Source organism: Notechis scutatus, chromosome 4 (genome assembly GCF_049901735.1).
Source record: "Notechis scutatus isolate UNSWTSFEM ecotype Mainland chromosome 4, rNotScu1.2, whole genome shotgun sequence".
In the NCBI taxonomy this organism is placed as follows: Eukaryota; Metazoa; Chordata; class Lepidosauria; order Squamata; family Elapidae; genus Notechis; species Notechis scutatus.
This window is the reverse complement of record NC_142012.1, coordinates 163176340-163198969: the sequence shown is the minus strand read 5'-3', so window position 1 is coordinate 163198969 and position 22630 is coordinate 163176340. Positions and strand designations below refer to the sequence as shown.

At 52.2% G+C, this 22630-nt stretch overlaps 18 non-coding genes across 18 annotated transcripts; all 18 read left to right on the top strand.

The window, feature by feature from the left end:
- The first annotated feature begins 572 nt into the window (after window positions 1–572).
- LOC148131006 (5S ribosomal RNA) lies at window positions 573–691 on the top strand. Its single transcript, XR_015749661.1, has one exon. It is a non-coding gene; the product is annotated as a 5S ribosomal RNA (ribosomal RNA).
- Window positions 692–1626: 935 nt separating this feature from the next.
- Window positions 1627–1745, top strand: LOC148131005 (5S ribosomal RNA). The gene has a single exon (XR_015749660.1). It is a non-coding gene; the product is annotated as a 5S ribosomal RNA (ribosomal RNA).
- Window positions 1746–2678: 933 nt separating this feature from the next.
- Window positions 2679–2797, top strand: LOC148131004 (5S ribosomal RNA). The gene has a single exon (XR_015749658.1). It is a non-coding gene; the product is annotated as a 5S ribosomal RNA (ribosomal RNA).
- Window positions 2798–3732: 935 nt separating this feature from the next.
- On the top strand, window positions 3733–3851 carry LOC148131003 (5S ribosomal RNA). Its single transcript, XR_015749657.1, has one exon. It is a non-coding gene; the product is annotated as a 5S ribosomal RNA (ribosomal RNA).
- A 933-nt stretch (window positions 3852–4784) lies between these two features.
- Window positions 4785–4903, top strand: LOC148131002 (5S ribosomal RNA). Its single transcript, XR_015749656.1, has one exon. It is a non-coding gene; the product is annotated as a 5S ribosomal RNA (ribosomal RNA).
- A 935-nt stretch (window positions 4904–5838) lies between these two features.
- On the top strand, window positions 5839–5957 carry LOC148131001 (5S ribosomal RNA). The gene has a single exon (XR_015749655.1). It is a non-coding gene; the product is annotated as a 5S ribosomal RNA (ribosomal RNA).
- A 941-nt stretch (window positions 5958–6898) lies between these two features.
- Window positions 6899–7017, top strand: LOC148131000 (5S ribosomal RNA). Its single transcript, XR_015749654.1, has one exon. It is a non-coding gene; the product is annotated as a 5S ribosomal RNA (ribosomal RNA).
- Window positions 7018–7951: 934 nt separating this feature from the next.
- Window positions 7952–8070, top strand: LOC148130999 (5S ribosomal RNA). Its single transcript, XR_015749653.1, has one exon. It is a non-coding gene; the product is annotated as a 5S ribosomal RNA (ribosomal RNA).
- Window positions 8071–9007: 937 nt separating this feature from the next.
- On the top strand, window positions 9008–9126 carry LOC148130998 (5S ribosomal RNA). The gene has a single exon (XR_015749652.1). It is a non-coding gene; the product is annotated as a 5S ribosomal RNA (ribosomal RNA).
- A 933-nt stretch (window positions 9127–10059) lies between these two features.
- On the top strand, window positions 10060–10178 carry LOC148130997 (5S ribosomal RNA). Its single transcript, XR_015749651.1, has one exon. It is a non-coding gene; the product is annotated as a 5S ribosomal RNA (ribosomal RNA).
- Window positions 10179–11108: 930 nt separating this feature from the next.
- Window positions 11109–11227, top strand: LOC148130996 (5S ribosomal RNA). Its single transcript, XR_015749650.1, has one exon. It is a non-coding gene; the product is annotated as a 5S ribosomal RNA (ribosomal RNA).
- Window positions 11228–12164: 937 nt separating this feature from the next.
- Window positions 12165–12283, top strand: LOC148130995 (5S ribosomal RNA). The gene has a single exon (XR_015749649.1). It is a non-coding gene; the product is annotated as a 5S ribosomal RNA (ribosomal RNA).
- Window positions 12284–13221: 938 nt separating this feature from the next.
- On the top strand, window positions 13222–13340 carry LOC148130994 (5S ribosomal RNA). Its single transcript, XR_015749648.1, has one exon. It is a non-coding gene; the product is annotated as a 5S ribosomal RNA (ribosomal RNA).
- A 932-nt stretch (window positions 13341–14272) lies between these two features.
- On the top strand, window positions 14273–14391 carry LOC148130993 (5S ribosomal RNA). Its single transcript, XR_015749647.1, has one exon. It is a non-coding gene; the product is annotated as a 5S ribosomal RNA (ribosomal RNA).
- Window positions 14392–15324: 933 nt separating this feature from the next.
- On the top strand, window positions 15325–15443 carry LOC148130992 (5S ribosomal RNA). Its single transcript, XR_015749664.1, has one exon. It is a non-coding gene; the product is annotated as a 5S ribosomal RNA (ribosomal RNA).
- Window positions 15444–16380: 937 nt separating this feature from the next.
- On the top strand, window positions 16381–16499 carry LOC113432490 (5S ribosomal RNA). The gene has a single exon (XR_003373533.1). It is a non-coding gene; the product is annotated as a 5S ribosomal RNA (ribosomal RNA).
- Window positions 16500–17436: 937 nt separating this feature from the next.
- On the top strand, window positions 17437–17555 carry LOC148130991 (5S ribosomal RNA). Its single transcript, XR_015749665.1, has one exon. It is a non-coding gene; the product is annotated as a 5S ribosomal RNA (ribosomal RNA).
- A 921-nt stretch (window positions 17556–18476) lies between these two features.
- LOC113432491 (5S ribosomal RNA) lies at window positions 18477–18595 on the top strand. The gene has a single exon (XR_003373534.1). It is a non-coding gene; the product is annotated as a 5S ribosomal RNA (ribosomal RNA).
- The last annotated feature ends 4035 nt before the right edge of the window (window positions 18596–22630 follow it).

Genomic DNA, 22630 nt, shown 5'->3' with positions numbered 1-22630 from the left:
ACCATCGCACCATCCTGGGACAGTGTGATATTCATACAGACATGCGCATACTTAGGTATACATACATGAATTCGGAAAGCGAAAGTATCTTTTGAAAAAGTAAAAAAGAAAGGAATCCTCTAAAAGGCCGATAACGCCTAACTCAAGATTTGAACTCCACCCTGCTCCTGCCGGTCTGCGCCCGTGATCAAGGTCTGCTTGTCAGTCAGCTGGCATTTTTCTCTGCTTGTCCAAACTGGGGGTGTCCTGCCCGCAGGGCAGAGTGTTTGGAGCTGGATTTTGCCAGCAGGCTCCCTTGGAATAGAGCCCCGGAGCAAACAGCGGAGCAGCACAGAAGGCATCCATGAGGCATCCAGGCTTGCTATGTTGAGGGGAGATGGAAGGAGTCGTGGGAAGAGGCCGAGTGGCACAACCCCATAGCCGGTGTGTGCGGTAGGGACAGTGAGCAACAGGCCAAGGAGGCGGGAGGGGCCTGTGGGAATCCAGTGAGATCCTGTGCCGGATTCCCAGCCAGGGCTTGAACAGAAAGCGCTGCGGGTTGCTTCAAGGCAGCGGCAAGCAGCTTGAGCGCCGTCTACGGCCATACTACCCTGAACACGCCCGATCTCGTCTGATCTCGGAAGCTAAGCAGGGTCAGGCCTGGTTAGTACTTGGATGGGAGACCGCCTGGGAATACCGGGTGCTGTAGGCTTTTGCCTCCGGTTCTCTCCCACGCCCAGCCTGTCACCCCTGCCCTTTGCTGCCACTTTAACACTTTTGGTGCCCTCCCCGCTTCCCCTCCCACGAATCTCTATAGCCGTCCAAGCAATCAAAGTTTAAAAACTCATTTCTTTGGGATACGCAGGAGTGCTTGACTTACCACCGCAATTCAGCCCTAAGTTTCCCTTTCTAAAGGAGGCGTTTGTGAAGTGAATTGCGTCCCGTCCACGGCCATCTTTGACCCAGTGGTGAAGAAAATACCTGCCGTTGCTAAGTGAGTCACCTGTCGTTAAGCGAATCTGCTAGCCCGATTCACTTTTTCCTGTCGGAAGCCCGTTGAGAAGATTACGAAGGACCATCGCACCATCCTGGGACAGTGTGATATTCATACAGACATGCGCATACTTAGGTATACATACATGAATTCCGGAAAGCGAAAGTATCTTTGAAAAAGTAAAAAAGAAAGGAATCCTCTAAAAAGGCCGATAACGCCTAACTCAAGATTTGAACTCCACCCTGCTCCTGCCGGTCTGCGCCCGTGATCAAGGTCTGCTTGTCAGTCAGCTGGCATTTTTCTCTGCTTGTCCAAACTGGGGGTGTCCTGCCCGCAGGGCAGAGTGTTTGGAGCTGGATTTTGCCAGCAGGCTCCCTTGGAATAGAGCCCCGGAGCAAACAGCGGAGCAGCACAGAAGGCATCCATGAGGCATCCAGGCTTGCTATGTTGAGGGGAGATGGAAGGAGTCGTGGGAAGAGGCCGAGTGGCACAACCCCATAGCCGGTGTGTGCGGTAGGGACAGTGAGCAACAGGCCAAGGAGGCGGGAGGGGCCTGTGGGAATCCAGTGAGATCCTGTGCCGGATTCCCAGCCAGGGCTTGAACAGAAAGCGCTGCGGGTTGCTTCAAGGCAGCGGCAAGCAGCTTGAGCGCCGTCTACGGCCATACTACCCTGAACACGCCCGATCTCGTCTGATCTCGGAAGCTAAGCAGGGTCAGGCCTGGTTAGTACTTGGATGGGAGACCGCCTGGGAATACCGGGTGCTGTAGGCTTTTGCCTCCGGTTCTCTCCCCACGCCCAGCCTGTCACCCCTGCCCTTTGCTGCCACTTTAACACTTTTGGTGCCCTCCCCGCTTCCCCTCCCACGAATCTCTATAGCCGTCCAAGCAATCAAAGTTTAAAAACTCATTTCTTTGGGATACGCAGGAGTGCTTGACTTACCACCGCAATTCAGCCCTAAGTTTCCCTTTCTAAAGGAGGCGTTTGTGAAGTGAATTGCGTCCCGTCCACGGCCATCTTTGACCCAGTGGTGAAGAAAATACCTGCCGTTGCTAAGTGAGTCACCTGTCGTTAAGCGAATCTGCTAGCCCGATTCACTTTTCCTGTCGGAAGCCCGTTGAGAAGATTACGAAGGACCATCGCACCATCCTGGGACAGTGTGATATTCATACAGACATGCGCATACTTAGGTATACATACATGAATTCGGAAAGCGAAAGTATCTTTGAAAAAGTAAAAAAGAAAGGAATCCTCTAAAAAGGCCGATAACGCCTAACTCAAGATTTGAACTCCACCCTGCTCCTGCCGGTCTGCGCCCGTGATCAAGGTCTGCTTGTCAGTCAGCTGGCATTTTTCTCTGCTTGTCCAAACTGGGGTGTCCTGCCCCGCAGGGCAGAGTGTTTGGAGCTGGATTTTGCCAGCAGGCTCCCTTGGAATAGAGCCCCGGAGCAAACAGCGGAGCAGCACAGAAGGCATCCATGAGGCATCCAGGCTTGCTATGTTGAGGGGAGATGGAAGGAGTCGTGGAAGAGGCCGAGTGGCACAACCCCATAGCCGGTGTGTGCGGTAGGGACAGTGAGCAACAGGCCAAGGAGGCGGGAGGGGCCTGTGGGAATCCAGTGAGATCCTGTGCCGGATTCCCAGCCAGGGCTTGAACAGAAAGCGCTGCGGGTTGCTTCAAGGCAGCGGCAAGCAGCTTGAGCGCCGTCTACGGCCATACTACCCTGAACACGCCCGATCTCGTCTGATCTCGGAAGCTAAGCAGGGTCAGGCCTGGTTAGTACTTGGATGGGAGACCGCCTGGGAATACCGGGTGCTGTAGGCTTTTGCCTCCGGTTCTCTCCCCACGCCCAGCCTGTCACCCCTGCCCTTTGCTGCCACTTTAACACTTTTGGTGCCCTCCCCGCTTCCCCTCCCACGAATCTCTATAGCCGTCCAAGCAATCAAAGTTTAAAAACTCATTTCTTTGGGATACGCAGGAGTGCTTGACTTACCACCGCAATTCAGCCCTAAGTTTCCCTTTCTAAAGGAGGCGTTTGTGAAGTGAATTGCGTCCCGTCCACGGCCATCTTTGACCCAGTGGTGAAGAAAATACCTGCCGTTGCTAAGTGAGTCACCTGTCGTTAAGCGAATCTGCTAGCCCGATTCACTTTTCCTGTCGGAAGCCCGTTGAGAAGATTACGAAGGACCATCGCACCATCCTGGGACAGTGTGATATTCATACAGACATGCGCATACTTAGGTATACATACATGAATTCCGGAAAGCGAAAGTATCTTTTGAAAAAGTAAAAAAAGAAAGGAATCCTCTAAAAGGCCGATAACGCCTAACTCAAGATTTGAACTCCACCCTGCTCCTGCCGGTCTGCGCCCGTGATCAAGGTCTGCTTGTCAGTCAGCTGGCATTTTTCTCTGCTTGTCCAAACTGGGGTGTCCTGCCCGCAGGGCAGAGTGTTTGGAGCTGGATTTTGCCAGCAGGCTCCCTTGGAATAGAGCCCCGGAGCAAACAGCGGAGCAGCACAGAAGGCATCCATGAGGCATCCAGGCTTGCTATGTTGAGGGGAGATGGAAGGAGTCGTGGGAAGAGGCCGAGTGGCACAACCCCATAGCCGGTGTGTGCGGTAGGGACAGTGAGCAACAGGCCAAGGAGGCGGGAGGGGCCTGTGGGAATCCAGTGAGATCCTGTGCCGGATTCCCAGCCAGGGCTTGAACAGAAAGCGCTGCGGGTTGCTTCAAGGCAGCGGCAAGCAGCTTGAGCGCCGTCTACGGCCATACTACCCTGAACACGCCCGATCTCGTCTGATCTCGGAAGCTAAGCAGGGTCAGGCCTGGTTAGTACTTGGATGGGAGACCGCCTGGGAATACCGGGTGCTGTAGGCTTTGCCTCCGGTTCTCTCCCACGCCCAGCCTGTCACCCCTGCCCTTTGCTGCCACTTTAACACTTTTGGTGCCCTCCCCGCTTCCCCCTCCCACGAATCTCTATAGCCGTCCAAGCAATCAAAGTTTAAAAACTCATTTCTTTGGGATACGCAGGAGTGCTTGACTTACCACCGCAATTCAGCCCTAAGTTTCCCTTTCTAAAGGAGGCGTTTGTGAAGTGAATTGCGTCCCGTCCACGGCCATCTTTGACCCAGTGGTGAAGAAAATACCTGCCGTTGCTAAGTGAGTCACCTGTCGTTAAGCGAATCTGCTAGCCCGATTCACTTTTCCTGTCGGAAGCCCGTTGAGAAGATTACGAAGGACCATCGCACCATCCTGGGACAGTGTGATATTCATACAGACATGCGCATACTTAGGTATACATACTGAATTCGGAAAGCGAAAGTATCTTTTGAAAAAGTAAAAAAGAAAGGAATCCTCTAAAAAGGCCGATAACGCCTAACTCAAGATTTGAACTCCACCCTGCTCCTGCCGGTCTGCGCCCGTGATCAAGGTCTGCTTGTCAGTCAGCTGGCATTTTTTCTCTGCTTGTCCAAACTGGGGTGTCCTGCCCGCAGGGCAGAGTGTTTGGAGCTGGATTTTGCCAGCAGGCTCCCTTGGAATAGAGCCCCGGAGCAAACAGCGGAGCAGCACAGAAGGCATCCATGAGGCATCCAGGCTTGCTATGTTGAGGGGAGATGGAAGGAGTCGTGGGAAGAGGCCGAGTGGCACAACCCCATAGCCGGTGTGTGCGGTAGGGACAGTGAGCAACAGGCCAAGGAGGCGGGAGGGGCCTGTGGGAATCCAGTGAGATCCTGTGCCGGATTCCCAGCCAGGGCTTGAACAGAAAGCGCTGCGGGTTGCTTCAAGGCAGCGGCAAGTAGCTTGAGCGCCGTCTACGGCCATACTACCCTGAACACGCCCGATCTCGTCTGATCTCGGAAGCTAAGCAGGGTCAGGCCTGGTTAGTACTTGGATGGGAGACCGCCTGGGAATACCGGGTGCTGTAGGCTTTTGCCTCCGGTTCTCTCCCCACGCCCAGCCTGTCACCCTGCCCTTTGCTGCCACTTTAACACTTTTGGTGCCCTCCCCGCTTCCCCTCCCACGAATCTCTATAGCCATCCAAGCAATCAAAGTTTAAAAACTCATTTCTTTGGGATACGCAGGAGTGCTTGACTTACCACCGCAATTCAGCCCTAAGTTTCCCTTTCTAAAGGAGGCGCTTGTGAAGTGAATTGCGTCCCGTCCACGGCCATCTTTGACCCAGTGGTGAAGAAAATACCTGCCGTTGCTAAGTGAGTCACCTGTCGTTAAGCGAATCTGCTAGCCCGATTCACTTTTCCTGTCGGAAGCCCGTTGAGAAGATTACGAAGGACCATCGCACCATCCTGGGACAGTGTGATATTCATACAGACATGCGCATACTTAGGTATACATACATGAATTCCGGAAAGCGAAAGTATCTTTTGAAAAAGTAAAAAAAGAAAGGAATCCTCTAAAAGGCCGATAACGCCTAACTCAAGATTTGAACTCCACCCTGCTCCTGCCGGTCTGCGCCCGTGATCAAGGTCTGCTTGTCAGTCAGCTGGCATTTTGTCTCTGCTTGTCCAAACTGGGGTGTCCTGCCCCGCAGGGCAGAGTGTTTGAGCTGGATTTTGCCAGCAGGCTCCCTTGGAATAGAGCCCCGGAGCAAACAGCGGAGCAGCACAGAAGGCATCCATGAGGCATCCAGGCTTGCTATGTTGAGGGGAGATGGAAGGAGTCGTGGGAAGAGGCCGAGTGGCACAACCCCATAGCCGGTGTGTGCGGTAGGGACAGTGAGCAACAGGCCAAGGAGGCGGGAGGGGCCTGTGGGAATCCAGTGAGATCCTGTGCCGGATTCCCAGCCAGGGCTTGAACAGAAAGCGCTGCGGGTTGCTTCAAGGCAGCGGCAAGCAGCTTGAGCGCCGTCTACGGCCATACTACCCTGAACACGCCCGATCTCGTCTGATCTCGGAAGCTAAGCAGGGTCAGGCCTGGTTAGTACTTGGATGGGAGACCGCCTGGGAATACCGGGTGCTGTAGGCTTTTGCCTCCGGTTCTCTCCCCACGCCCAGCCTGTCACCCCTGCCCTTTGCTGCCACTTTAACACTTTTGGTGCCCTCCCCCCCTTCCCCCTCCCACGAACCTCTATAGCCGTCCAAGCAATCAAAGTTTAAAAACTCATTTCTTTGGGATACGCAGGAGTGCTTGACTTACCACCGCAATTCAGCCCTAAGTTTCCCTTTCTAAAGGAGGCGTTTGTGAAGTGAATTGCGTCCCGTCCACGGCCATCTTTGACCCAGTGGTGAAGAAAATACCTGCCGTTGCTAAGTGAGTCACCTGTCGTTAAGCGAATCTGCTAGCCCGATTCACTTTTCCTGTCGGAAGCCCGTTGAGAAGATTACGAAGGACCATCGCACCATCCTGGGACAGTGTGATATTCATACAGACATGCGCTTACTTAGGTATACATACATGAATTCCGGAAAGCGAAAGTATCTTTTGAAAAAGTAAAAAAAGAAAGGAATCCTCTAAAAAGGCCGATAACGCCTAACTCAAGATTTGAACTCCACCCTGCTCCTGCCGGTCTGCGCCCGTGATCAAGGTCTGCTTGTCAGTCAGCTGGCCTTTTGTCTCTGCTTGTCCAAACTGGGGGTGTCCTGCCCCGCAGGGCAGAGTGTTTGGAGCTGGATTTTGCCAGCAGGCTCCCTTGGAATAGAGCCCCGGAGCAAACAGCGGAGCAGCACAGAAGGCATCCATGAGGCATCCAGGCTTGCTATGTTGAGGGGAGATGGAAGGAGTCGTGGGAAGAGGCCGAGTGGCACAACCCCATAGCCGGTGTGTGCGGTAGGGACAGTGAGCAACAGGCCAAGGAGGCGGGAGGGGCCTGTGGGAATCCAGTGAGATCCTGTGCCGGATTCCCAGCCAGGGCTTGAACAGAAAGCGCTGCGGGTTGCTTCAAGGCAGCGGCAAGCAGCTTGAGCGCCGTCTACGGCCATACTACCCTGAACACGCCCGATCTCGTCTGATCTCGGAAGCTAAGCAGGGTCAGGCCTGGTTAGTACTTGGATGGGAGACCGCCTGGGAATACCGGGTGCTGTAGGCTTTTGCCTCCGGTTCTCTCCCCACGCCCAGCCTGTCACCCCTGCCCTTTGCTGCCACTTTAACACTTTTGGTGCCCTCCCCCCTTCCCCTCCCACGAATCTCTATAGCCGTCCAAGCAATCAAAGTTTAAAAACTCATTTCTTTGGGATACGCAGGAGTGCTTGACTTACCACCGCAATTCAGCCCTAAGTTTCCCTTTCTAAAGGAGGCGTTTGTGAAGTGAATTGCGTCCCGTCCACGGCCATCTTTGACCCAGTGGTGAAGAAAATACCTGCCGTTGCTAAGTGAGTCACCTGTCGTTAAGCGAATCTGCTAGCCCGATTCACTTTTCCTGTCGGAAGCCCGTTGAGAAGATTACGAAGGACCATCGCACCATCCTGGGACAGTGTGATATTCATACAGACATGCGCATACTTAGGTATACATACATGAATTCGGAAAGCGAAAGTATCTTTTGAAAAAGTAAAAAAGAAAGGAATCCTCTAAAAGGCCGATAACGCCTAACTCAAGATTTGAACTCCACCCTGCTCCTGCCGGTCTGCGCCCGTGATCAAGGTCTGCTTGTCAGTCAGCTGGCATTTTGTCTCTGCTTGTCCAAACTGGGGTGTCCTGCCCGCAGGGCAGAGTGTTTGGAGCTGGATTTTGCCAGCAGGCTCCCTTGGAATAGAGCCCCGGAGCAAACAGCGGAGCAGCACAGAAGGCATCCATGAGGCATCCAGGCTTGCTATGTTGAGGGGAGATGGAAGGAGTCGTGGGAAGAGGCCGAGTGGCACAACCCCATAGCCGGTGTGTGCGGTAGGGACAGTGAGCAACAGGCCAAGGAGGCGGGAGGGGCCTGTGGGAATCCAGTGAGATCCTGTGCCGGATTCCCAGCCAGGGCTTGAACAGAAAGCGCTGCGGGTTGCTTCAAGGCAGCGGCAAGCAGCTTGAGCGCCGTCTACGGCCATACTACCCTGAACACGCCCGATCTCGTCTGATCTCGGAAGCTAAGCAGGGTCAGGCCTGGTTAGTACTTGGATGGGAGACCGCCTGGGAATACCGGGTGCTGTAGGCTTTTGCCTCCGGTTCTCTCCCCACGCCCAGCCTGTCACCCCTGCCCTTTGCTGCCACTTTAACACTTTTGGTGCCCTCCCCGCTTCCCCCTCCCACGAATCTCTATAGCCGTCCAAGCAATCAAAGTTTAAAAACTCATTTCTTTGGGATACGCAGGAGTGCTTGACTTACCACCGCAATTCAGCCCTAAGTTTCCCTTTCTAAAGGAGGCGTTTGTGAAGTGAATTGCGTCCCGTCCACGGCCATCTTTGACCCAGTGGTGAAGAAAATACCTGCCGTTGCTAAGTGAGTCACCTGTCGTTAAGCGAATCTGCTAGCCCGATTCACTTTTCCTGTCGGAAGCCCGTTGAGAAGATTACGAAGGACCATCGCACCATCCTGGGACAGTGTGATATTCATACAGACATGCGCATACTTAGGTATACATACATGAATTCCGGAAAGCGAAAGTATCTTTTGAAAAAGTAAAAAAGAAAGGAATCCTCTAAAAAGGCCGATAACGCCTAACTCAAGATTTGAACTCCACCCTGCTCCTGCCGGTCTGCGCCCGTGATCAAGGTCTGCTTGTCAGTCAGCTGGCCTTTTGTCTCTGCTTGTCCAAACTGGGGTGTCCTGCCCGCAGGGCAGAGTGTTTGGAGCTGGATTTTGCCAGCAGGCTCCCTTGGAATAGAGCCCCGGAGCAAACAGCGGAGCAGCACAGAAGGCATCCATGAGGCATCCAGGCTTGCTATGTTGAGGGGAGATGGAAGGAGTCGTGGGAAGAGGCCGAGTGGCACAACCCCATAGCCGGTGTGTGCGGTAGGGACAGTGAGCAACAGGCCAAGGAGGCGGGAGGGGCCTGTGGGAATCCAGTGAGATCCTGTGCCGGATTCCCAGCCAGGGCTTGAACAGAAAGCGCTGCGGGTTGCTTCAAGGCAGCGGCAAGCAGCTTGAGCGCCGTCTACGGCCATACTACCCTGAACACGCCCGATCTCGTCTGATCTCGGAAGCTAAGCAGGGTCAGGCCTGGTTAGTACTTGGATGGGAGACCGCCTGGGAATACCGGGTGCTGTAGGCTTTTGCCTCCGGTTCTCTCCCCACGCCCAGCCTGTCACCCCTGCCCTTTGCTGCCACTTTAACACTTTTGGTGCCCTCCCCCTTCCCCCTCCCACGAATCTCTATAGCCGTCAAGCAATCAAAGTTTAAAAACTCATTTCTTTGGGATACGCAGGAGTGCTTGACTTACCACCGCAATTCAGCCCTAAGTTTCCCTTTCTAAAGGAGGCGTTTGTGAAGTGAATTGCGTCCCGTCCACGGCCATCTTTGACCCAGTGGTGAAGAAAATACCTGCCGTTGCTAAGTGAGTCACCTGTCGTTAAGCGAATCTGCTAGCCCGATTCACTTTTCCTGTCGGAAGCCCGTTGAGAAGATTACGAAGGACCATCGCACCATCCTGGGACAGTGTGATATTCATACAGACATGCGCATACTTAGGTATACATACATGAATTCGGAAAGCGAAAGTATCTTTTGAAAAAGTAAAAAAGAAAGGAATCCTCTAAAAAGGCCGATAACGCCTAACTCAAGATTTGAACTCCACCCTGCTCCTGCCGGTCTGCGCCCGTGATCAAGGTCTGCTTGTCAGTCAGCTGGCATTTTTCTCTGCTTGTCCAAACTGGGGGTGTCCTGCCCGCAGGGCAGAGTGTTTGGAGCTGGATTTTGCCAGCAGGCTCCTTGGAATAGAGCCCCGGAGCAAACAGCGGAGCAGCACAGAAGGCATCCATGAGGCATCCAGGCTTGCTATGTTGAGGGGAGATGGAAGGAGTCGTGGGAAGAGGCCGAGTGGCACAACCCCATAGCCGGTGTGTGCGGTAGGGACAGTGAGCAACAGGCCAAGGAGGCGGGAGGGGCCTGTGGGAATCCAGTGAGATCCTGTGCCGGATTCCCAGCCAGGGCTTGAACAGAAAGCGCTGCGGGTTGCTTCAAGGCAGCGGCAAGCAGCTTGAGCGCCGTCTACGGCCATACTACCCTGAACACGCCCGATCTCGTCTGATCTCGGAAGCTAAGCAGGGTCAGGCCTGGTTAGTACTTGGATGGGAGACCGCCTGGGAATACCGGGTGCTGTAGGCTTTGCCTCCGGTTCTCTCCCCACGCCCAGCCTGTCACCCCTGCCCTTTGCTGCCACTTTAACACTTTTGGTGCCCTCCCCGCTTCCCCCTCCCACGAATCTCTATAGCCGTCCAAGCAATCAAAGTTTAAAAACTCATTTCTTTGGGATACGCAGGAGTGCTTGACTTACCACCGCAATTCAGCCCTAAGTTTCCCTTTCTAAAGGAGGCGTTTGTGAAGTGAATTGCGTCCCGTCCACGGCCATCTTTGACCCAGTGGTGAAGAAAATACCTGCCGTTGCTAAGTGAGTCACCTGTCGTTAGCGAATCTGCTAGCCCGATTCACTTTTCCTGTCGGAAGCCCGTTGAGAAGATTACGAAGGACCATCGCACCATCCTGGGACAGTGTGATATTCATACAGACATGCGCATACTTAGGTATACATACATGAATTCCGGAAAGCGAAAGTATCTTTTGAAAAAGTAAAAAAGAAAGGAATCCTCTAAAAGGCCGATAACGCCTAACTCAAGATTTGAACTCCACCCTGCTCCTGCCGGTCTGCGCCGTGATCAAGGTCTGCTTGTCAGTCAGCTGGCATTTTTCTCTGCTTGTCCAAACTGGGGTGTCCTGCCCCAGGGCAGAGTGTTTGGAGCTGGATTTTGCCAGCAGGCTCCCTTGGAATAGAGCCCCGGAGCAAACAGCGGAGCAGCACAGAAGGCATCCATGAGGCATCCAGGCTTGCTATGTTGAGGGGAGATGGAAGGAGTCGTGGAAGAGGCCGAGTGGCACAACCCCATAGCCGGTGTGTGCGGTAGGGACAGTGAGCAACAGGCCAAGGAGGCGGGAGGGGCCTGTGGGAATCCAGTGAGATCCTGTGCCGGATTCCCAGCCAGGGCTTGAACAGAAAGCGCTGCGGGTTGCTTCAAGGCAGCGGCAAGCAGCTTGAGCGCCGTCTACGGCCATACTACCCTGAACACGCCCGATCTCGTCTGATCTCGGAAGCTAAGCAGGGTCAGGCCTGGTTAGTACTTGGATGGGAGACCGCCTGGGAATACCGGGTGCTGTAGGCTTTTGCCTCCGGTTCTCTCCCACGCCCAGCCTGTCACCCTGCCCTTTGCTGCCACTTTAACACTTTTGGTGCCCTCCCCGCTTCCCCCTCCCACGAATCTCTATAGCCGTCCAAGCAATCAAAGTTTAAAAACTCATTTCTTTGGGATACGCAGGAGTGCTTGACTTACCACCGCAATTCAGCCCTAAGTTTCCCTTTCTAAAGGAGGCGTTTGTGAAGTGAATTGCGTCCCGTCCACGGCCATCTTTGACCCAGTGGTGAAGAAAATACCTGCCGTTGCTAAGTGAGTCACCTGTCGTTAAGCGAATCTGCTAGCCCGATTCACTTTTCCTGTCGGAAGCCCGTTGAGAAGATTACGAAGGACCATCGCACCATCCTGGGACAGTGTGATATTCATACAGACATGCGCATACTTAGGTATACATACATGAATTCCGGAAAGCGAAAGTATCTTTTGAAAAAGTAAAAAAGAAAGGAATCCTCTAAAAAGGCCGATAACGCCTAACTCAAGATTTGAACTCCACCCTGCTCCTGCCGGTCTGCGCCCGTGATCAAGGTCTGCTTGTCAGTCAGCTGGCATTTTTTCTCTGCTTGTCCAAACTGGGGGTGTCCTGCCCCGCAGGGCAGAGTGTTTGGAGCTGGATTTTGCCAGCAGGCTCCCTTGGAATAGAGCCCCGGAGCAAACAGCGGAGCAGCACAGAAGGCATCCATGAGGCATCCAGGCTTGCTATGTTGAGGGGAGATGGAAGGAGTCGTGGGAAGAGGCCGAGTGGCACAACCCCATAGCCGGTGTGTGCGGTAGGGACAGTGAGCAACAGGCCAAGGAGGCGGGAGGGGCCTGTGGGAATCCAGTGAGATCCTGTGCCGGATTCCCAGCCAGGGCTTGAACAGAAAGCGCTGCGGGTTGCTTCAAGGCAGCGGCAAGCAGCTTGAGCGCCGTCTACGGCCATACTACCCTGAACACGCCCGATCTCGTCTGATCTCGGAAGCTAAGCAGGGTCAGGCCTGGTTAGTACTTGGATGGGAGACCGCCTGGGAATACCGGGTGCTGTAGGCTTTGCCTCCGGTTCTCTCCCCACGCCCAGCCTGTCACCCCTGCCCTTTGCTGCCACTTTAACACTTTGGTGCCCTCCCCGCTTCCCCCTCCCACGAATCTCTATAGCCGTCCAAGCAATCAAAGTTTAAAAACTCATTTCTTTGGGATACGCAGGAGTGCTTGACTTACCACCGCAATTCAGCCCTAAGTTTCCCTTTCTAAAGGAGGCGTTTGTGAAGTGAATTGCGTCCCGTCCACGGCCATCTTTGACCCAGTGGTGAAGAAAATACCTGCCGTTGCTAAGTGAGTCACCTGTCGTTAAGCGAATCTGCTAGCCCGATTCACTTTTCCTGTCGGAAGCCCGTTGAGAAGATTACGAAGGACCATCGCACCATCCTGGGACAGTGTGATATTCATACAGACATGCGCATACTTAGGTATACATACATGAATTCCGGAAAGCGAAAGTATCTTTTGAAAAAGTAAAAAAAGAAAGGAATCCTCTAAAAAGGCCGATAACGCCTAACTCAAGATTTGAACTCCACCCTGCTCCTGCCGGTCTGCGCCCGTGATCAAGGTCTGCTTGTCAGTCAGCTGGCCTTTTGTCTCTGCTTGTCCAAACTGGGGGTGTCCTGCCCCGCAGGGCAGAGTGTTTGGAGCTGGATTTTGCCAGCAGGCTCCCTTGGAATAGAGCCCCGGAGCAAACAGCGGAGCAGCACAGAAGGCATCCATGAGGCATCCAGGCTTGCTATGTTGAGGGGAGATGGAAGGAGTCGTGGGAAGAGGCCGAGTGGCACAACCCCATAGCCGGTGTGTGCGGTAGGGACAGTGAGCAACAGGCCAAGGAGGCGGGAGGGGCCTGTGGGAATCCAGTGAGATCCTGTGCCGGATTCCCAGCCAGGGCTTGAACAGAAAGCGCTGCGGGTTGCTTCAAGGCAGCGGCAAGCAGCTTGAGCGCCGTCTACGGCCATACTACCCTGAACACGCCCGATCTCGTCTGATCTCGGAAGCTAAGCAGGGTCAGGCCTGGTTAGTACTTGGATGGGAGACCGCCTGGGAATACCGGGTGCTGTAGGCTTTTGCCTCCGGTTCTCTCCCCACGCCCAGCCTGTCACCCTGCCCTTTGCTGCCACTTTAACACTTTTGGTGCCCTCCCCGCTTCCCCCTCCCACGAATCTCTATAGCCGTCCAAGCAATCAAAGTTTAAAAACTCATTTCTTTGGGATACGCAGGAGTGCTTGACTTACCACCGCAATTCAGCCCTAAGTTTCCCTTTCTAAAGGAGGCGTTTGTGAAGTGAATTGCGTCCCGTCCACGGCCATCTTTGACCCAGTGGTGAAGAAAATACCTGCCGTTGCTAAGTGAGTCACCTGTCGTTAAGCGAATCTGCTAGCCCGATTCACTTTTCCTGTCGGAAGCCCGTTGAGAAGATTACGAAGGACCATCGCACCATCCTGGGACAGTGTGATATTCATACAGACATGCGCATACTTAGGTATACATACATGAATTCGGAAAGCGAAAGTATCTTTTGAAAAAGTAAAAAAGAAAGGAATCCTCTAAAAGGCCGATAACGCCTAACTCAAGATTTGAATTCCACCCTGCTCCTGCCGGTCTGCGCCCGTGATCAAGGTCTGCTTGTCAGTCAGCTGGCCTTTTCTCTGCTTGTCCAAACTGGGGTGTCCTGCCCTGCAGGGCAGAGTGTTTGGAGCTGGATTTTGCCAGCAGGCTCCTTGGAATAGAGCCCCGGAGCAAACAGCGGAGCAGCACAGAAGGCATCCATGAGGCATCCAGGCTTGCTATGTTGAGGGGAGATGGAAGGAGTCGTGGGAAGAGGCCGAGTGGCACAACCCCATAGCCGGTGTGTGCGGTAGGGACAGTGAGCAACAGGCCAAGGAGGCGGGAGGGGCCTGTGGGAATCCAGTGAGATCCTGTGCCGGATTCCCAGCCAGGGCTTGAACAGAAAGCGCTGCGGGTTGCTTCAAGGCAGCGGCAAGCAGCTTGAGCGCTGTCTACGGCCATACTACCCTGAACACGCCCGATCTCGTCTGATCTCGGAAGCTAAGCAGGGTCAGGCCTGGTTAGTACTTGGATGGGAGACCGCCTGGGAATACCGGGTGCTGTAGGCTTTTGCCTCCGGTTCTCTCCCCACGCCCAGCCTGTCACCCCTGCCCTTTGCTGCCACTTTAACACTTTTGGTGCCCTCCCCGCTTCCCCTCCCACGAATCTCTATAGCCGTCCAAGCAATCAAAGTTTAAAAACTCATTTCTTTGGGATACGCAGGAGTGCTTGACTTACCACCGCAATTCAGCCCTAAGTTTCCCTTTCTAAAGGAGGCGTTTGTGAAGTGAATTGCGTCCCGTCCACGGCCATCTTTGACCCAGTGGTGAAGAAAATACCTGCCGTTGCTAAGTGAGTCACCTGTCGTTAAGCGAATCTGCTAGCCCGATTCACTTTTCCTGTCGGAAGCCCGTTGAGAAGATTACGAAGGACCATCGCACCATCCTGGGACAGTGTGATATTCATACAGACATGCGCATACTTAGGTATACATACATGAATTCCGAAAGCGAAAGTATCTTTTGAAAAAGTAAAAAAGAAAGGAATCCTCTAAAAGGCCGATAACGCCTAACTCAAGATTTGAACTCCACCCTGCTCCTGCCGGTCTGCGCCCGTGATCAAGGTCTGCTTGTCAGTCAGCTGGCATTTTTCTCTGCTTGTCCAAACTGGGGGTGTCCTGCCCGCAGGGCAGAGTGTTTGGAGCTGGATTTTGCCAGCAGGCTCCCTTGGAATAGAGCCCCGGAGCAAACAGCGGAGCAGCACAGAAGGCATCCATGAGGCATCCAGGCTTGCTATGTTGAGGGGAGATGGAAGGAGTCGTGGAAGAGGCCGAGTGGCACAACCCCATAGCCGGTGTGTGCGGTAGGGACAGTGAGCAACAGGCCAAGGAGGCGGGAGGGGCCTGTGGGAATCCAGTGAGATCCTGTGCCGGATTCCCAGCCAGGGCTTGAACAGAAAGCGCTGCGGGTTGCTTCAAGGCAGCGGCAAGCAGCTTGAGCGCCGTCTACGGCCATACTACCCTGAACACGCCCGATCTCGTCTGATCTCGGAAGCTAAGCAGGGTCAGGCCTGTTTAGTACTTGGATGGGAGACCGCCTGGGAATACCGGGTGCTGTAGGCTTTTGCCTCCGGTTCTCTCCCCACGCCCAGCCTGTCACCCCTGCCCTTTGCTGCCACTTTAACACTTTTGGTGCCCTCCCCCGCTTCCCCCTCCCACGAATCTCTATAGCCGTCCAAGCAATCAAAGTTTAAAAACTCATTTCTTTGGGATACGCAGGAGTGCTTGACTTACCACCGCAATTCAGCCCTAAGTTTCCCTTTCTAAAGGAGGCGTTTGTGAAGTGAATTGCGTCCCGTCCACGGCCATCTTTGACCCAGTGGTGAAGAAAATACCTGCCGTTGCTAAGTGAGTGACCTGTCGTTAAGCGAATCTGCTAGCCCGATTCACTTTTCCTGTCGGAAGCCCGTTGAGAAGATTACGAAGGACCATCGCACCATCCTGGGACAGTGTGATATTCATACAGACATGCGCATACTTAGGTATACATACATGAATTCGGAAAGCGAAAGTATCTTTTGAAAAAGTAAAAAAGAAAGGAATCCTCTAAAAAGGCCGATAACGCCTAACTCAAGATTTGAACTCCACCCTGCTCCTGCCGGTCTGCGCCCGTGATCAAGGTCTGCTTGTCAGTCAGCTGGCATTTTTCTCTGCTTGTCCAAACTGGGGGTGTCCTGCCCTGCAGGGCAGAGTGTTTGGAGCTGGATTTTGCCAGCAGGCTCCCTTGGAATAGAGCCCCGAGCAAACAGCGGAGCAGCACAGAAGGCATCCATGAGGCATCCAGGCTTGCTATGTTGAGGGGAGATGGAAGGAGTCGTGGGAAGAGGCCGAGTGGCACAACCCCATAGCCGGTGTGTGCGGTAGGGACAGTGAGCAACAGGCCAAGGAGGCGGGAGGGGCCTGTGGGAATCCAGTGAGATCCTGTGCCGGATTCCCAGCCAGGGCTTGAACAGAAAGCGCTGCGGGTTGCTTCAAGGCAGCGGCAAGTAGCTTGAGCGCCGTCTACGGCCATACTACCCTGAACACGCCCGATCTCGTCTGATCTCGGAAGCTAAGCAGGGTCAGGCCTGGTTAGTACTTGGATGGGAGACCGCCTGGGAATACCGGGTGCTGTAGGCTTTTGCCTCCGGTTCTCTCCCCACGCCCAGCCTGTCACCCCTGCCCTTTGCTGCCACTTTAACACTTTTGGTGCCCTCCCCCGCTTCCCCCTCCCACGAATCTCTATAGCCGTCCAAGCAATCAAAGTTTAAAAACTCATTTCTTTGGGATACGCAGGAGTGCTTGACTTACCACCGCAATTCAGCCCTAAGTTTCCCTTTCTAAAGGAGGCGTTTGTGAAGTGAATTGCGTCCCGTCCACGGCCATCTTTGACCCAGTGGTGAAGAAAATACCTGCCGTTGCTAAGTGAGTGACCTGTCGTTAAGCGAATCTGCTAGCCCGATTCACTTTTCCTGTCGGAAGCCCGTTGAGAAGATTACGAAGGACCATCGCACCATCCTGGGACAGTGTGATATTCATACAGACATGCGCATACTTAGGTATACATACATGAATTCCGGAAAGCGAAAGTATCTTTTGAAAAAGTAAAAAAGAAAGGAATCCTCTAAAAAGGCCGATAACGCCTAACTCAAGATTTGAACTCCACCCTGCTCCTGCCGGTCTGCGCCCGTGATCAAGGTCTGCTTGTCAGTCAGCTGGCATTTTTCTCTGCTTGTCCAAACTGGGGGTGTCCTGCCCGCAGGGCAGAGTGTTTGGAGCTGGATTTTGCCAGCAGGCTCCCTTGGAATAGAGCCCGGAGCAAACAGCGGAGCAGCACAGAAGGCATCCATGAGGCATCCAGGCTTGCTATGTTGAGGGGAGATGGAAGGAGTCGTGGGAAGAGGCCGAGTGGCACAACCCCATAGCCGGTGTGTGCGGTAGGGACAGTGAGCAACAGGCCAAGGAGGCGGGAGGGGCCTGTGGGAATCCAGTGAGATCCTGTGCCGGATTCCCAGCCAGGGCTTGAACAGAAAGCGCTGCGGGTTGCTTCAAGGCAGCGGCAAGTAGCTTGAGCGCCATCTACGGCCATACTACCCTGAACACGCCCGATCTCGTCTGATCTCGGAAGCTAAGCAGGGTCAGGCCTGGTTAGTACTTGGATGGGAGACCGCCTGGGAATACCGGGTGCTGTAGGCTTTGCCTCCGGTTCTCTCCCCACGCCCAGCCTGTCACCCCTGCCCTTTGCTGCCACTTTAACACTTTTGGTGCCCTCCCCCGCTTCCCCCTCCCACGAATCTCTATAGCCGTCCAAGCAATCAAAGTTTAAAAACTCATTTCTTTGGGATACGCAGGAGTGCTTGACTTACCACCGCAATTCAGCCCTAAGTTTCCCTTTCTAAAGGAGGCGTTTGTGAAGTGGTGCGTCCCGTCCACGGCCATCTTTGACCCAGTGGTGAAGAAAATACCTGCCGTTGCTAAGTGAGTCACCTGTCGTTAAGCGAATCTGCTAGCCCGATTCACTTTTCCTGTCGGAAGCCCGTTGAGAAGATTACGAAGGACCATCGCACCATCCTGGGACAGTGTGATATTCATACAGACATGCGCATACTTAGGTATACATACATGAATTCCGGAAAGCGAAAGTATCTTTTGAAAAAGTAAAAAAAGAAAGGAATCCTCTAAAAAGGCCGATAACGCCTAACTCAAGATTTGAACTCCACCCTGGTCCTGCCGGTCTGCGCCCGTGATCAAGGTCTGCTTGTCAGTCAGCTGGCATTTTTCTCTGCTTGTCCAAACTGGGGGTGTCCTGCCCGCAGGGCAGAGTGTTTGGAGCTGGATTTTGCCAGCAGGCTCCCTTGGAATAGAGCCCCGCAGCACAGAAGGCATCCATGAGGCATCCAGGCTTGCTATGTTGAGGGGAGATGGAAGGAGTCGTGGGAAGAGGCCGAGTGGCACAACCCCATAGCCGGTGTGTGCGGTAGGGACAGTGAGCAACAGGCCAAGGAGGCGGGAGGGGCCTGTGGGAATCCAGTGAGATCCTGTGCCGGATTCCCAGCCAGGGCTTGAACAGAAAGCGCTGCGGGTTGCTTCAAGGCAGGGGCAAGTAGCTTGAGCGCCGTCTACGGCCATACTACCCTGAACACGCCCGATCTCGTCTGATCTCGGAAGCTAAGCAGGGTCAGGCCTGGTTAGTACTTGGATGGGAGACCGCCTGGGAATACCGGGTGCTGTAGGCTTTGCCTCCGGTTCTCTCCCCACGCCCAGCCTGTCACCCCTGCCCTTTGCTGCCACTTTAACACTTTTGGTGCCCTCCCCCGCTTCCCCCTCCCACGAATCTCTATAGCCGTCCAAGCAATCAAAGTTTAAAAACTCATTTCTTTGGGATACGCAGGAGTGCTTGACTTACCACCGCAATTCAGCCCTAAGTTTCCCTTTCTAAAGGAGGCGTTTGTGAAGTGAATTGCGTCCGTCCACGGCCATCTTTGACCCAGTGGTGAAGAAAATACCTGCCGTTGCTAAGTGAGTCACCTGTCGTTAAGCGAATCTGCTAGCCCGATTCACTTTTCCTGTCGGAAGCCCGTTGAGAAGATTACGAAGGACCATCGCACCATCCTGGGACAGTGTGATATTCATACAGACATGCGCATACTTAGGTATACATACATGAATTCCGGAAAGCGAAAGTATCTTTTGAAAAAGTAAAAAAGAAAGGAATCCTCTAAAAAGGCCGATAACGCCTAACTCAAGATTTGAACTCCACCCTGCTCCAGCCGGTCTGCGCCCGTGATCAAGGTCTGCTTGTCAGTCAGCTGGCCTTTTGTCTCTGCTTGTCCAAACTGGGGTGTCCTGCCCCGCGGGGCAGAGTGTTTGGAGCTGGATTTTGCCAGCAGGCTCCCTTGGAATAGAGCCCCGGAGCAAACAGTGGAGCAGCACAGAAGGCATCCATGAGGCATCCAGGCTTGCTATGTTGAGGGGAGATGGAAGGAGTCGTGGGAAGAGGCCGAGTGGCACAACCCCATAGCCGGTGTGTGCGGTAGGGACAATGAGCAACAGGCCAAGGAGGCGGGAGGGGCCTGTGGGAACCCAGTGAGATCCTGTGCCGGATTCCCAGCCAGGGATTGAACAGAAAAGCGCTGCCGGTTGCTTCAAGGCATCGGCAAGCAGCTTGAGTACCGTCAATGGCCATACTACCCGGAACACGTCTGATCTCGGAAGCTAAGCAGGGTCAGTCCTGATTAGTACTTGGATGGAATACCGGGTGCTGTAGGCTCTTCCCAACCCCAGCCTGTTGCCCCTGCCTTTTGCTGCTACTTTAGCACTTCTGGTGCCGCTTGCAGCCAGGCGAACAGAATGCAACACTGCTTTTCCCAGCCTTTCCCCCTCGCACAATCTTCAATAGCTGGGTAGTGTAGTTTTTTGTTCCCCACCCCCACTCGACCCTGGCTCTCTACCCATCCCAGTGTGCCCCATTTGTCTCTTTGTCCTTTTTCCTTCTCACGTACACCGGTTTTCCCTTCTCTTTGCTCGTACTATTAAGTGTTTTGTGCCTCTTACTGCCTTGTGAACAGAATTTTTTTGGTCATAATTACATCCCTGCTTTATTTTTGTAAATAACTCAAAATCGTGATCCTACTTAACTTCAATAACATCATCAAAAAAGCACAACGAAGAATGTTCTTTCTGCGCCAACTCAGAAAGCTCAAACTGCCCAAGGAGCTGCTGATACAGTTCTACAGAGGAATGACTGAGTCTGTCATCTGCACCTCTATAACTGTCTGGTTTGGTTTCTGCAACCCAACAGGACAGACACAGACTTCACGGGATAATTAGGACTGCAGAAAAAACAATTACCACCCACCTGCCTTCAATCGAAGACCTGTATACTGCACGAGTCAAAAAGAGGGCTGTGAAAATATTTACAGACCCCTCACATCCCGGACATAAACTGTTTCCCTCAAAACGAGGCTATAGAGCACTGCACAACAGAACAATTAGACACAAGGACAGTTTTTTCCCCGAAAGCCATCACTCTGATAAACAAATAATTCCCTCAACACTGTTCAACTATTTACACTACTATTACTGTTAATCTTCTCATCACTCCTTATCACCCATCCCCTCCCACCTGTGATTGTAGGACTGTAACTTTGTTGCTTGTATCCTTATGATTTATATTGACTGTTTTCCTAGTATGATTTGATTGTTGATTGTACCCTATGACTATCATTAAGTGTTGTACATTATGATTCTTGATTCTTAACAAATGTATCTTTTCTTTTATGTATACCGAGAGCATTTGCACCAAGACAAATTCCTTGTGTGTCCAATCACACTTGGCCAATAAAGAATTCTATTCTATTCTATCTTCTTTCCTTCTGTTTTTCTCACAACCCTGTGAGGTTGTGTTGAAAGAGAGTGACTGTCCAAAGTCATACTTATAGAATATTGTTTTCCTGGAGTGGGACAAAACTACCTGGTTCCTTGGATGAGCATGTTTTATGCTACTATTCGGATTACGGTATTTTCTCACTTAAATGCTACAAGACTCTCATTTGATAGTTAAAGCAGTATCACAGCAGTCAATATTATGTCTGTAAGTGTTCTCAGTGAACTCAGTCATGTTTTTCCCAAAGGTGCTTTTTAAAAGGCAACTGGACTTTTTCCCCGTCGTCTTTGAAGATGTTTCACTTCTCATCCGAGAAGCTTCTTCAGTTTGAAAAGAAAAGAAAAGAAGAAAAAACAAAGAAAGTCTAGTTGCCTTTGGAAAAGCAGCTTTCGGACAGCAAGTCATGTATTTCCAGTAGAACATTATTTCCTTTGGGCAGTCTGTGGATTAACAGATCCTTGTCATTTTGCACCTTCTACTGTTTAATATTTCTATGCAAGATTAGAGTTGTTAGAGCAACTTCAATACATCTGTGTATTAAAAATCCACAGAGAACACCCATGCCCTGCTGTTGGAAAGGCCATGTCTTTTTTTATCAACATATACAATTCCAGATTTGGCCTCAAAATGTTTGAGAAAGTAGAATGCTGATATTTTGTGGGATAAAATGTTGCTCTATATTTTGGATCGTGATCCTGTGGAATTCGCATTTTCTCAATATAAACGAAGAGGAATAAAGTGTTTTAATTTGCAAAAGCGAGACAGATGTTTAGTGAGTCTTTGCCCCATTTGATGACTTATTTTTTGCCAGTTGTTTAGTGAATGACTGCAGTTGTTAAGTTAGTAACGCAGTTGTTAAATGAAAGTTGCTTCCCCAATGATTTTTGCTTGTCGGAAAGTCGCAAAAGTGATCGTCCAACCCCAGAACACGCTAACGGTCTTAAAATCCAGGCCAGTTGCCAAGCATCCGAATTTTAATCCCATGATCACAGGAATGATGCAATGGTTATATGATAAGTCACATTTTTCAATGCTTTTGTAACTTTGGTCACTAAACAAATGGTTGTAAGCCAAGGACTATCTGTAATTGTGAGCTGAGAGAGAACTTCTGGCCCAAAGTTGCCTAAAAAAAGCTAGAATTCACAATCTCCTGTTTCTAGGCCAGCACCTTCACCACTAGGTTCACTAGTATAATATGGAATTTGGCCTAGAGCTATAGTGTAATCCAGTTGTGGGATTCAAAAATTGTTTACTAGCAATTCTGTGGGTGTGGCTTGGTGGGCGTGGTATGGCTTGGTGGGCGTGTCAGGGGACTGTAAAAATACTGTAAAATCCCCATTCCCTCCCCACCCTGCTAACCTGCTTTCCAGCTCCATTCTCCTGTGCAGGGCAACCAAAGGAGACCCAGCCGATCACCTGGGACTCGGGAGGCGGAGAAGAGATGGGGGCGGGGCCAGTCAGAGGTGGTATTTGCCAGTTCTCTGAACTACTCAAAATTTCCGCTACCGGTTCTCCAGAACCGGTCACCTGCTGAATACCCACCTCTGGTGTAATCTAATGGCTGCACAAAGGCATTTTTTCCTCAACAATGACTGATACTTCCCTGAAATCTGATACATTTTTATATGGCTTTCTCTCTACATCCAGGGCTTTTAAGTGTCTTGGTAACTTTATCAGATTCTGTTTGTTTATGCTTTTGATTGCATTTTATCTTTTGTAAGATGATTTCAATGCACCACTGAACAAGATACAGGATAATAGCAACAATAACAGCCCACACAAATATGTCACATGCCCAGATTTACAAGGAAAGGAGAAATCAAGATAACCCCAAATCCCCAGGGATGTAAACTACCCTGAGAAATGAGAACTGGTGGTTAACCTT